Source organism: Nanorana parkeri, unplaced genomic scaffold, assembly GCF_000935625.1.
Source record: "Nanorana parkeri isolate BGI_ZX_2015 unplaced genomic scaffold, ASM93562v1 scaffold124, whole genome shotgun sequence".
NCBI lineage: Eukaryota > Metazoa > Chordata > Amphibia > Anura > Dicroglossidae > Nanorana > Nanorana parkeri.
Window position 1 is genome coordinate 363,761 of NW_017306392.1, and position 12,506 is coordinate 376,266.

At 39.6% G+C, this 12,506-nt stretch overlaps 1 protein-coding gene across 1 annotated transcript in view; it reads left to right on the top strand.

The window, feature by feature from the left end:
* GC (GC, vitamin D binding protein) overlaps positions 1-763 on the top strand; it is a 97,714-nt gene extending 96,951 nt beyond the window's left edge. Inside the window, exon 13 of the mRNA XM_018553545.1 lies at positions 629-763. The gene's annotated coding sequence lies outside the window, so the exon portion shown is untranslated. The remainder of the gene's footprint in view (positions 1-628) is intronic.
* The last annotated feature ends 11,743 nt before the right edge of the window (positions 764-12,506 follow it).

Here is a 12,506-nt window from a genome sequence, read left to right on the forward strand (position 1 = left end):
TCTAATTTTTCGAGTTTCAACTGTATATATACACATATATATATATATATATATATATATATATATATATACATAATATAATATAATCATAAATAAAGCATGGGATGCATAACAACAAGAGAGGTAAGTATAAGGCCCTGCACAGAATGAAATGTGGAAATGTGAAAGTACTATTGTCTGCTCTTCCAGTGATGTTTATTGCTCCTAGTGCTGGGGGTATTTTGCAATTCCTCTGCATCTTTCTTATGGTGTTTATTGTAGAAGATACCTGTTAAAGGTTTCAGCTTCACAAAACTCTATTATGGCAGTCAAAATTGTGATCAAATAATTCAATAGGCTCAACATAGCAAGCAACCTTATATAATGTTTGGTGGCAATTAATACTTCTGTAAGTTTATCTGAAGTATCCAATTGCAGGCCTGTAGATTATAGGAGTCAGCCTCTCAAGAAGAAAGCGTTTAATTTATCAAAGTGAACACTCTTGATTAGCCATTTTTGCTTTAGATTCAATTATTCGGCAACCAGAAATGTACTGATAAGGGCATACTTATAAGGTAAATGCCAGTATATAAGTATATAAGTAAAAAATGATGATGACGATATTGATTATTGCTTTTTTTGTGGCTAGATGGTTTCCAACTAATTTCAAGAAACAAGGATATATTGATGAAGAAAGAAAACTATAAACTCCAAATTCTAAATCTTCCGAAGAAAATTATTTGTCCCTGTGGATTTTTTATATCATGAAGTTTAAATAAAAATGGTATAGTCATAACATTATTAATTAAGCTCATCATTTATTTACTACCAGATAAACAAGCAGTAACAGATGTAAAGCACAGTTGTCCAATTTTCATAAAAGGGAAAAGAGACCCTTGGTTTGGAATGAGTTCTCTCAGTCACTGGCAACTCATAGAAGTTTTTTTCTGCAATCTCTATATTTATCATTTTCTGCAAAATATAAAAGAACAGATCTAGTTCTTTCTCTTCTTATGTTTGTAATTAGCTAGAGAGATAAAGTAGTTTTCAAACCAAATGGGTCTGAGTAGCGAGGCAGGGAAGGCAGCACAGACACACCAGGGCGTACCAAGCTAGACTAAGTTATCAGAGACGAGACATAATGAACCACTCTCTTATCTGTTCTTGGCTGGAACATCACTCAATTAAAATATAAACAGTTTGTCCATCTAGGTTATTAACATTGAATTTAAAGTGTATGTACTGTATAGCCGAAACATTTTGTTTTGGATAGAGCAGGTAAAGGTAAAAACACCTGTCAGCTTATTTTTGCTGTCCCACTGGGCAGATTGCTTTTCACTTTTGACCCTAAGACACTACATAAAGTAAGATGAAATCTCTCCAAAGTTAGGGGAATTCCTGTCTTATGCAGTTGTAATTGGAGCAAGTGTTACCATTGGAAGATTTACTCTGACCTCTTGTGCTGGTGACAACACTAAAATTAATTTTTTTCCTCTCACGTACTGCCATGGCAATGGTCATCAGGACAAATAGAAAGGGTGAATCAAGCTCGAAAGACACAAAAAGCAGTAAAAATACAATGTAAAGTAGTGAGTGTACAGCTTGTATATCAGTGTACATTTGCTGTCCCCTCAAAATAACTCAACACACAGCCATTAATGTCTAAACCGCTGGCAACAAAAGTGAGTACACCCCTAAGTGAAAATGTCCAAATTGGGCCCAAAGTGTTAATATTAATTCTCAGCCCAAATTTAACACACCTGCTCCCCATTCACACCTGAGACCTTGTAACACTAACGAGTCACATGACATCGGGGAAGGAAAATGGCCAATTTGGACATTTTCACTTAGGGGTGTACTCACTTTTGTTGCCAGCGGTTTAGACATTAATGGCTGTGTGTTGAGTTATTTTGAGGGGACAGCAAATGTACACTGATATACAAGCTGTACACTCACTACTTTACATTGTAGCAAAGTGTCATTCCTTCTGTGTCGTCATATGAAATGATATCATAAAATATTTACAAAAATGTGAGGGATGTACTCACTTCTGTAAGATACTGTATATGGTTCTGTCCCTGCTACACATTACCCTGTGGCCTGTGCATAGCTAGACAATAGACATGCAGCTAAACCCTCCTATTCTGCAATAAGCCAGACTGGATGAAATCTTGAAGCTTTATTAACAAAACAGGGTGGGTGATGCTGGTAAACAAGAACATGAAAACATATAATCAATATGTGAACATGTAAATAGAGTAATAGCTCACAAAAATAAGGAGAAACAAGTTAATTCCTACCAGCGATGCTACCGTATGGGGAATCTGGGCATTTATTCCAGACATGCACTCAGGATGACAGCAGATTATTTTCTCCTTGGTTCCAAGATGAAGGCTGAATTCCCAGAACACACTTGTTCCTTTCTTCTTGGGCTGAGAACTTACCATAGGAAAACAGTCTGCTTTGCTGTAAATAGAGATGTTTTCTATTTAGCACCATCTTGTGGCTGATTTTGAGATGGCAGGTAAGTAAGTCTTTAAATTCCATGCCTTTGTGGCAGAACATATATATATATTTAATTAATTTAATACAGGTATTTATATAGTGCCGACAATTTTATGCAGAGCTTTACACACTCACATCAGTCCCTGCCTTTAAGGAGCTTACAATCTAAGGTCCCTATCCCTCATGCATACATATGAGGGCCAATTTAGACAGGAGCCAATTAACCTTCCAGCATGTCTTTGTAGTGTGAGAGGAAACCGGAGTACCCGGAGGAATCCCACACAAGCACAGTGAAAACATGCAAACTCCTGGTCCGCTGGCACATATCCAAAACCAAAGATATTGTTCCTATTGTGGTGCTTATTTTATAGCTTGTAGAAAATGTTCTATTTTTCAGACTATGCACGCATTCTAGATCTAGCACAACTACGGTAGCTAACACTGTACACGACATATTCTTATTATCATAAAAGCCTAACTCTAGCCAATTTTTTTAAATTCTGGTCAGATATGTATTTCTGTCTGACCATATTAAATACATTTTCACTTCTTCCCCTTCAAAAAAGGTATGAGATGTACCGATTGCTCTGCTTTGAATTGCATAAAAATCCCTGAAAAACTAAAAACAAATGCAGCACACTCCTGAGTGCTCCTTTAGGAGCATGTGGGGGACTTCAGAGGCAAAGTGGGCTAACATGTCACCTCAGGGATGAGTCTATAGGCGATTGTGGGATGCAAATGTCAAGTTAGGTGCCAGTCACTTGGTTTTATACCATAAGCCACTTAGTGGGAGAGAGGATAGAGGCCAGAGATATCTAGAACAGCAGAGAACTCCAGACTTACTGACTGCATCCCAGTTTTACAGTGCAGAGGATCTTTAAATTGATTGCAGTAACACTGTGTATTGTAGAACCTTTGCTGGTCAGCAGAGAAAGCAGAGAATTCCCAGGCACCAGGCTTTCTGTGAGCTCCAGGCCCATTCTGCCTTCTCTGGTATCTCCAGCAGAGGAAGCACCTCCCTGGTTCTCCATCCCAGGAACAGATTCATATCCTGACTGGATCCATACCTGACCACCTGCAGACTGCAGGCCTGGTCAGACAGCACATCACTTTACACACCCTCACTCAGGTAAGAGACCCTGGAATTGGAGTTACTCTCACAAGTTCAGACCCGAATATGTATGTCCTCCCCCAGCATGCACCACTTGCCATGAACCTTCTAGCGATTGCCTAGGGAGGCTGCCTATTTATAACACCCCCAAAAAAAAAACAAGCAGGCAAGCAGTGTATGTACCTGGTCTGATATCAGCTTTTTGCAGTCCACTCCCTTTACAGCTGGGCTGAAGTGTGAGAGGACAAAGCAGGACAAGGACAAAATGGGTTCATGTGAGGACAAGGAACATATACTAGAGGGGAAAAAGCAGAGGGACAGAGATGTTCTTCTTTAAGTTTTAAATGGATAAAAGTCTATTACATAAATCACCCCTAAATAGAAATATTACTTTGCAGATGTGTATGCATAGTATATATGTACAGTGTAGATAATAGGCCGCATGCCATTTGCACTGGAGGGTGCTTTTTCAGGGTCGCTCCTGGAAAAGCACCTTGACCCCGTGCCAATGGGGACAAGAGCCCCTTCCCCACAAGCCCTGGGAGTTGGTTGTGGGGGTGTGGGCAGGGGGCTTATTCACATCAGGGTACCCCTTTAATAAATTAGCACCCAGAGGTGGCCCCCCTCCTTGTGAATGAGTAAGGGGTACTTGTACCCCTACCCATTCACGAAAGGGTTAAATGCACATTTTAAACAAAGAGGCCAGACTTTTGTAAAAATGCTTTACCTGTAAAAAAAAAAAAAAAAAAGACATTTTTGACACATCTTTCAGTTAAAAAAAAAATGGATCTGCCGACGTAATCCAGCATAAATCACGATGTCAAGTGTTGTCCATGATGACGACGACTCAACAAAATAAGAAATAAAACAAAAAAATAAATAGAAATAATATTTTTTTTTTTTTTTAAATGACGCCCGACGACCCCTCTGCTCGCCGACGAACTCCGGCTGCAGAATGGCATTCTGACAGATGCCGGCAAAATATAAACAGGTGGGCAGAGCTAGCGGTGACAGCTAGCTAGCTCCGCCCAACTGTTTACAGTTGTACGGCATCTGACAAGTGAGCCATGATTGGGCAAAGTCATCATGACTTTGCCCAATCATGGCTCTTGCAGAGTACTGGGCCCTGATTGAGCAAAGTCTGTGCTTTAGCCAATTTAGCCAGGGCTCACAAAGCAGTGCCGTGTGGGGTGCTCAGCGGGCCAACAGCCCGCTGAACATCCTGACAGTTCGTGTGTTCGCCGAACACCTGAACTGCCGATGTTCCAGTCGAACTCTTGCTCGACTCGAACACCGAGCCCATCCCTAATTGCCAATGCCTCCCTTATCATGTGTAATGTTATTTTAACAGTAATAACATTTGACAAATGATTTGTACAAATGATGTTTAGACAGATTGCTATGAAAGCAATCAATAAGCTACAGTGTTAGAAAAACCAAAATCTCAGTGATGAATGGGTTGTTGTTAATACGTGCAGGCTATCTTACACCAACACAGAGCACTTACACTGCTGCCTATTCCAATCAATTTACAAAAAACTAATTTAAAATTACATTCTGTTATGTGCTTTATATCATATAATTACTGAAATGAATGGAGTGCAATGCAAAATATACATCAAGGCAAAATATACAGCCAAAAAAAAAGAGCTAAACAAATCTCTCTCTATGAAATAAGCAGAATTTCTGAACACATAATAATTTAAATCTAACATTGTAATGCTGTTGACATGTATTTGTGAAAATTTCTTGTTGCAATTGTTTTTATTAACCAAGACTTAGACATTTCAGTTAAAATTTGCTGGCATATAGTATATTTTGGGCTGCACCAATAAGAAATGTAAAGATAAGCCAGTAATATTTACAGATATGGAGTAATGAGCAATGCCTCACCAGAAATAAAGCAGCTCCTGCCCCCCACATGTGGCAGCAAGGGTCAGACTGGCCCACCCGAAGGCTCAGATTTTACATTCCGCAGGAAGTGACATCATTCCAGCCAAACATGTTACCTGGTTATATTGTTGAATATATTTCTTTGAGATCATAGGTATATTTTTTGCTAATTGTGTTTCACACAATCGCACTATTTTTTTGTGGTTATGATTTTACTAGCATTTGAGGTACCAAATCAATTTTGCGTGATAGGGCAACTTATTATGGTAAACGAGTATGGTTGGGGATGTTTACAAAACAACTTGTATGTCAGTGGGAGAGTAATGTTGCGCAGTGATATGTTAGTAGCTTGACCATCTTTATACAACATTTGAACAGTAATGCCGGATTCCCAACTATGAGTACACAGTACTGCATCCCAAGTACACATGTGAATGCTCTGTGTGCTGGGATGAGCTGCATTGCCCAATTGTTGTGCAGATGTATTATTTTGGGATTTACATGTCAATAGGCTGCCCTAACTCAATGCTAGTCAGTGCAACAAAATGTGTGAATTGACAGGCATGCAAAGGTATGAATTATCCCTTTCAGTTGATAGTAGGTACTGTCGTCTACCCTGCAACTGAGAAAATAAATATCTGTACCCCATACTGGCATGTAGTGCAGCCCTGCACTATGGATTTTGAATTTTGCTCACAAATTGCCAGCACTCATTGGTCACCTGACTGTGCAGACGAATGAGAAGCACTTCTTAGCAAGAATTGCTTCTCATTGGTCAGCGTGGTCAGAAGCACTTTCCATCAGCACGATCCATAGCGCAGGGGTGCGCTACATGATAGTATAGGGTACAAATAGTACACCCGTGCCGGCAGAGGGGAAGGACCTTCGCCGAGGGCCGTTCACCAAAAGGTAAGTATAGCCGGGGGGGCCGGAGAGGGGGCCAGATTTGAGCGGATAATTCCATTTTGCCAAATGACTTGGGAAAATGAACTTACCTTTTTATGGACAACTTCACCATTGCTACAGGTACCCTTGTTTGATACTTACCTTCTGCAAGTATTAAGAACTCTTACTGCTGACGCTCTTCATTCTGCTCATGCACGCTGAAGCCCCATTCTTTCATATGAGGTGAGCTGTACTCATGACAGCCTCCAGCAGTTGCTCAGAGTATAGCTATCGCCATTGGAATGAATTGGGTTGGAAAGGAAAAGCCCAGGCCGCCTGCACGCAGGGGTGAAGGGGCTTTTAATGGAGAACAATTTCACCAAAGGTGTCATTAAATTGTGGTCCCTCACTCATTTCCTTTGGTGGTCCCCAGGTTCTCCAATCAACATTGCTGCCCCCTACTTCACAATGTATTTGTGTGGAGCTATTAGGATTGGAGCACATCAAGTACAGTATATGGCTAATAAGCCCCTGCCTGAAATCAGCTACACATTCAATTGCCAACCCCATCTGTCCTTCTACCTAAAAATGCTACCTAATACACCTCTGAGTCTGCAAAGCACCCTATATATAATTTATTCTCCCATTATCAACCCATACTAAATGTCTCCCCTTTGGTCAGTATCTGGAGCCAGCTTTATTATAAATGCTGTCTTAGAAACCTTATAAGGTAACATAACATAATTTAGATGTACTACATCTAGAGGTATTACTTTTTCTATAAAAGGGTTTCTCATATAGCCACAAACCTTTACACTGCCTCTTGGTTCCTATTTCTAGTTCTAGTTAGTTATTAGGAATGCTATTTTATATGGATACAAGAATGATTTAGTGTTCATATTAAAGTAGATATATAGCTTGGTCAGAATATAGCGAAGCAGCGGTGGAAAGATGCTTTACTTAATGACGAATTCTGCTCTGTAAGGGGTGATTCATATGAATGATAATCTTCAATAATAATCTTCAATAAAAAGTGACACATTGCACTGCTGTAATCTATATCTGTGTAAAATATGGTTCATAGCAATACAAAAAAAAGTAAAGCTTGTTATAACAATTCTCACCGTGCCAACAACTCTGCTGACCTCTCAGAGGAAAGCTGTCATTTAAGCAATAATACACTGCCTTAACTATATAATATATTGATATACAGCATACTTCATGCACAACATAAGCATGAGTAACAGAATTTACAGGCGTTTTGTGCAGTAAGCAATTCTTGTCTTAAATTAACCTGCAGTTAATAGTCCAGTTTTTGCCATCCTTTAAACATACACATGGTGGCAGTAAGGTGCCATTTTAACATTTACTGCTAGACTACATTTTTTTATTGCCTGGGTTCTTGGGCTCTCATGCCAGCAACAAATTATTGTGATAGCCTATGCTATGTTAACATATATAACCAATATTAATCTATTACCTCACTATTGCAAAACGTATAGGCAGCAGAAGAGCGCATAAAATCCAGAAGCTAAACACTCTTGGCAAAAACTGACAGTATTTCAGTTCAGAATGGAAGGCAATTGAAGTTTAGAAAACAAACCCGTGACAAACGTTCTGGTTGATGAATAATAATAAATCTGATTTATTGTTATGGGCAACAGCCTGCTTAAACTCTGTGTGGTTATTTTGAATTAGCCCAACTGTATCAGTAGAGTTATGATTACATTTCATTGCACTTTAGATTATGGACCCATTCACACCTACTATATGCTTTTCAATCCACATGCATTTATGTGGTAATTAATTAAAATGCATGTCACATAAGATCGTATGGGGCACATGTACATCTGTTGTTATAACATCGCTCCCCTTGTAACTCTTTATTCATCCTGTAGTGCATTCTTTGAAATACCAATAAAAAATACATGCGCAAAAAAAAAAATGCATGTCACAATGCATTTATTATTTGTGAAGATGTATTTTTATGTGTGTTGATGTACAAGACAAAGTACATTGCTATGCACCGTACAACACAGCTTTTCATGTGTTTCCACTGATAACAATAGTAAACACATTTGTCTTGAAAAGGATAAGTGCAAATGAGAACCACTTGTTACTTATTGATTTATTCAAAAATATATGCAGAAATATAGGATACTGGTGGTAACTGCAGGGGTACTACGTCTCTCACCCAAGGAGGGCAGTGGGATGTTTTTATCTAATGAACTTGACCACCCTTCCTGCCCCACAAACACACACCAGTTCATTGGGATCATGCATATTTGTGTTTTTCTCTTGACATGTGTTTGCGAGGCAAAATAAAAATGTAAAACACTGGAGCCCACCTATTTGAAGATCAAATCCAATTAAGCCAATCATTGAGCTTTTAATGCTATTAGCAAAACTGCAAATGTGCTAAAATGAGAACATTTAGTCAATGTACCTTAATCCGAATTCTGAGAAATTTACTGCAGACAAAATCCAGAAAACACCTCATGGGATGACTAAGAATTGTAGTATCTCTCTCTCTCTCTCTCTCTCTCCCCCATTCTTTCTCTCCCCTTTCTCCTCTTTCTCTTCTTTCTCCTCTCCCCCCTCTCTCTCCCCCCTCCTCTTTCACCCTTCTCTCTCTCCCCTTCCTCTCTCTCCTCTCTCCCCTCTCTATCTTCCTCCTCTCTCTCCCCTCTCCTCTCTCTCTCTCCCCTCTCTCTCCTCCCTCTCCTGCCTTTCCTCTCCCTTCCCTCTCTCTATCTCTCTCCTCTCTATCCCCCTCTTTATGTTCTCTTTCTCTCCTCTCTCTCTCTCTCTCTCTCTATCTCTCTCCTCCTCTTTTTCTCCCCCACCTCTCTCTCTCCCCCCTCTTTCTCTCTCCTTTCTCTTTCTCTTCCCTTTCTCTCCTCTATCCTCTCTCCCCTCTCTCTCTCCGTCCTGTGTCTCATTACTTCCAAGGCAGCTTTGAGTCTGATCTGAGGCTGGGAGAAACCTCATAGTACTATTTATTTTTATTTTTTAACGTAAGGCTGTTAGAGGCAGCAATGGCATGCAATAATTGTGTTTGGAAACTCCACTTCTGGATCACAAGCTGGCATCCTCAGATCACCAGATTACTGGAAAAAAGGGGTATGCTGGGTAAGTGAATGGCACTAATGCATAAGTGGAAAACTGAGACACTTAAAAGATAGGCCGTGTTCAATGTATGCATCACGATGATTAATTTTGAAATCTAACTGGAGTTCACTTATGATAAACCAAAGAGTAGCATCCAATCAAATGTGATGAGTTGTAGGAGCCAATTACCATTGTTTTTGTACTTCTTCCTGTAACGGCAAAACAATTGCATATTAAAAAAAACTAATCAGTTTGGATTTTGTTGAGTTTCATTAAAAAAAAACAAGATTTTATGAGCACGTGAACTGTAGAAGCTGTGCCCAAGAAAGGTTTACAAAGGGCAAATGACTAGTCACCAGTATTGCCTGTGGTCTCCCAGCAGCCTAAAGCTAAACTCTGCTCCTTTTGCCTAGGGTACCATTAAACAGCAGTTACTTACCTTCCCAACGCTCCAGGTTGTGGGCTTGTCTTCAGCATCCTCTCTTGCAATGCAGGGCTGCTAGTCCTGAATTGTAAGTGATGACATCAAAATGCCTGCAAAGGCAGTGAAGATAATTGGCTCCAGGGGCCCAATTGCACAAAGAAGAGGAAGCCTGCGGGAGCCAGGGATAAAGTAAGTAAAGCTGTTTGTTATTGGTACCCTGGACAAAAGAAGAATTTATCCCTTGCACTGCGGGGAGATCCCTGCTGTAAGGGTAACATTAGATTTTCCCCGGAGTTCAGCTTGAACTTTTTTCCCATTACTGACTTACCATGCCTTGTTTCGCACTGTGTCTCTGCGTGGATATCTCCCTCTTGTTAGATACAGGGCCTTGCTTCCTCTTATCATAGTTGACCCCAGTGACTGATGGGGAGAATGATCAAGAAGCAGCAGGAGAGGTGGAGAAGGCACAGGTCCACAGAATAAATGGAGTAACAGGAAGATCCTTGCACTGGGGTCTTCAGATATGGCTTTCTCTCTAGTAAGGAGAACAGTGAGCGGCACAGTAGTGGCATCACCAAATCTAATCTCCAAATCTCTTGTGAGGAGTGCCTTAGATGATATTCCACTGCAGATATACAGCAATGAGGCTCAAGATCCTGGAGTGCCTAGGCACTGTTAGTTTTCAAGAGGAATTAAAGACAAAAATGGACAAATGTCTTTATTCAACCTCAAATACTATGTAACTATGTAACTATGTAAAGGTAAAGCTGCTTAGGCACAATTCACACTTCTAGCTGTTGCATATTAGATCGCAAATATTCACATTTTGAATTCAACAACACAGCAGAATGAAATGACTAATTTGTTATTATAAGAGATAAAAAAGTTAATTTGATGCTAAACTAAGTTTTATACCTAACAAAGGTGCTTAGCTCTTTTAGCATTGTATTATCATTTACTTCCAGCACAAGGGGCGAAGGGGGTTCTTCACAGTAAGATCAGTTAGGGTCTGGAACTCACTGCCACAGACAGTGATTTCAGCAAAGAATGTGGAATTGTTCAAGAAACTTTTGGACGATTTCTTAAGGGACCGTAATATACAGGGGTACAGGTACTCCTAGAATGAGATCCTAATAGGTTGGACTTGATGGACTAATGTCTTTATTCAACCTCAAATACTATGTAACTTCTTTATTGTTTGTAAAGTCTGCTTTACTTTGATTTATTACCAGCAAACATGTTGGAAAAACAAACATAAAATTCCCTTCGAAGAAACTCATAAGAGGGGAGATATATTTTTATGAATCAAGCAATATAAGAGTAGAGTAAACGAACAATAGATGCTGCCGTTCTAAAGCAAATATGAAATATTCAACGCAGCTGATGAAACAGCAAAAGGATATTATCCTCTGCTACTAAGTATTACTGCCTTCATCTTCTGTAAGCCACAGGAGGTTTCTGATCTCTCTCTAACTGCTCAGCAGAACAGCTTGTTCTACTTTCTACTCTGTACTGGAAGTTTCCAGCATTTTAATTAAATAGTGTTACATGGGATTCCTGTATCCTTCTCACAAATGCACGCGCAAGAAAAATGGTCAGTTTTATTAATGCAGGAATGGAATACTAGTGAATGACAGCTCCGATCTCTGCACTTTGACAAAGTTAATTAAATAGTCTATAAATCTTTATATTATCTGGTATTTACCCTCTTTGGCCTAAGTCACCTAGTGGTTCATCACATAAAACATTCAGTAGCAGTTAGTCTCAAGTTTGGCAATTTGCAGATAGGCAATTAGTACTTTAAGTAGGTGGACTGAAAACCTGTCACTTATCTTTCTCTCTGCTTACTTTCAATGGAACAGTATTGAGTGCACAAGTGGAAAGAGGGAAATGATCAGCTCCTTTGCTCATACTTTCTTCAAATACTTTCTTGTCTTATGACATGAATAAATGGTTTTCAGACTTTTTCCTGTGTCCTACTGTTCCTCTTGTATCATTTAGAGTTACAATGAATAGTAACCCAATAGCTGTGAAAAATGTATTTTATAGCTTTTAGTTGTCATAAATTGCACTGCTCCCATACAATAAATAATACACTCATATGGAGGCGTTTCATGGTCAGGTAATGGAAAGAGAAAGAATGACTGCATAATAGTTTAGACCTAAGCACATATATTTACTGAGAATAGCTGCAAAGAACAAGAGTACAAAGACTTTCTAAAGCTTTCTAAAGGGCATACCATCATGGGTTGGTGTGAATATTGAGACTGTAAAGCTCAACGTCTCATTAACAACGCATAAATATGTAAAATAAAATAAAAATCAGCTTCTGTTTGAAAGGTCTCCTTCAATCTGGAGCTTTCCCCCACAGTAATTATTTTCCCCCACAAGATGTCCATCTCAAGGGTTGAATGACGGACATCATCTATTCACTTCCACTGAGACCAGTCATGGACCTGTATCATCACGCAACCTGGGCATAGATGATTACTGCACTCACATGTCATTACATGAGTGCAGTTTAGTGTAGCAGTAGGGGCACCCCACTGGGCTGCTGGAAGAAGAGAGAGAGGATTTGTGACATTATCAGACCAGCCA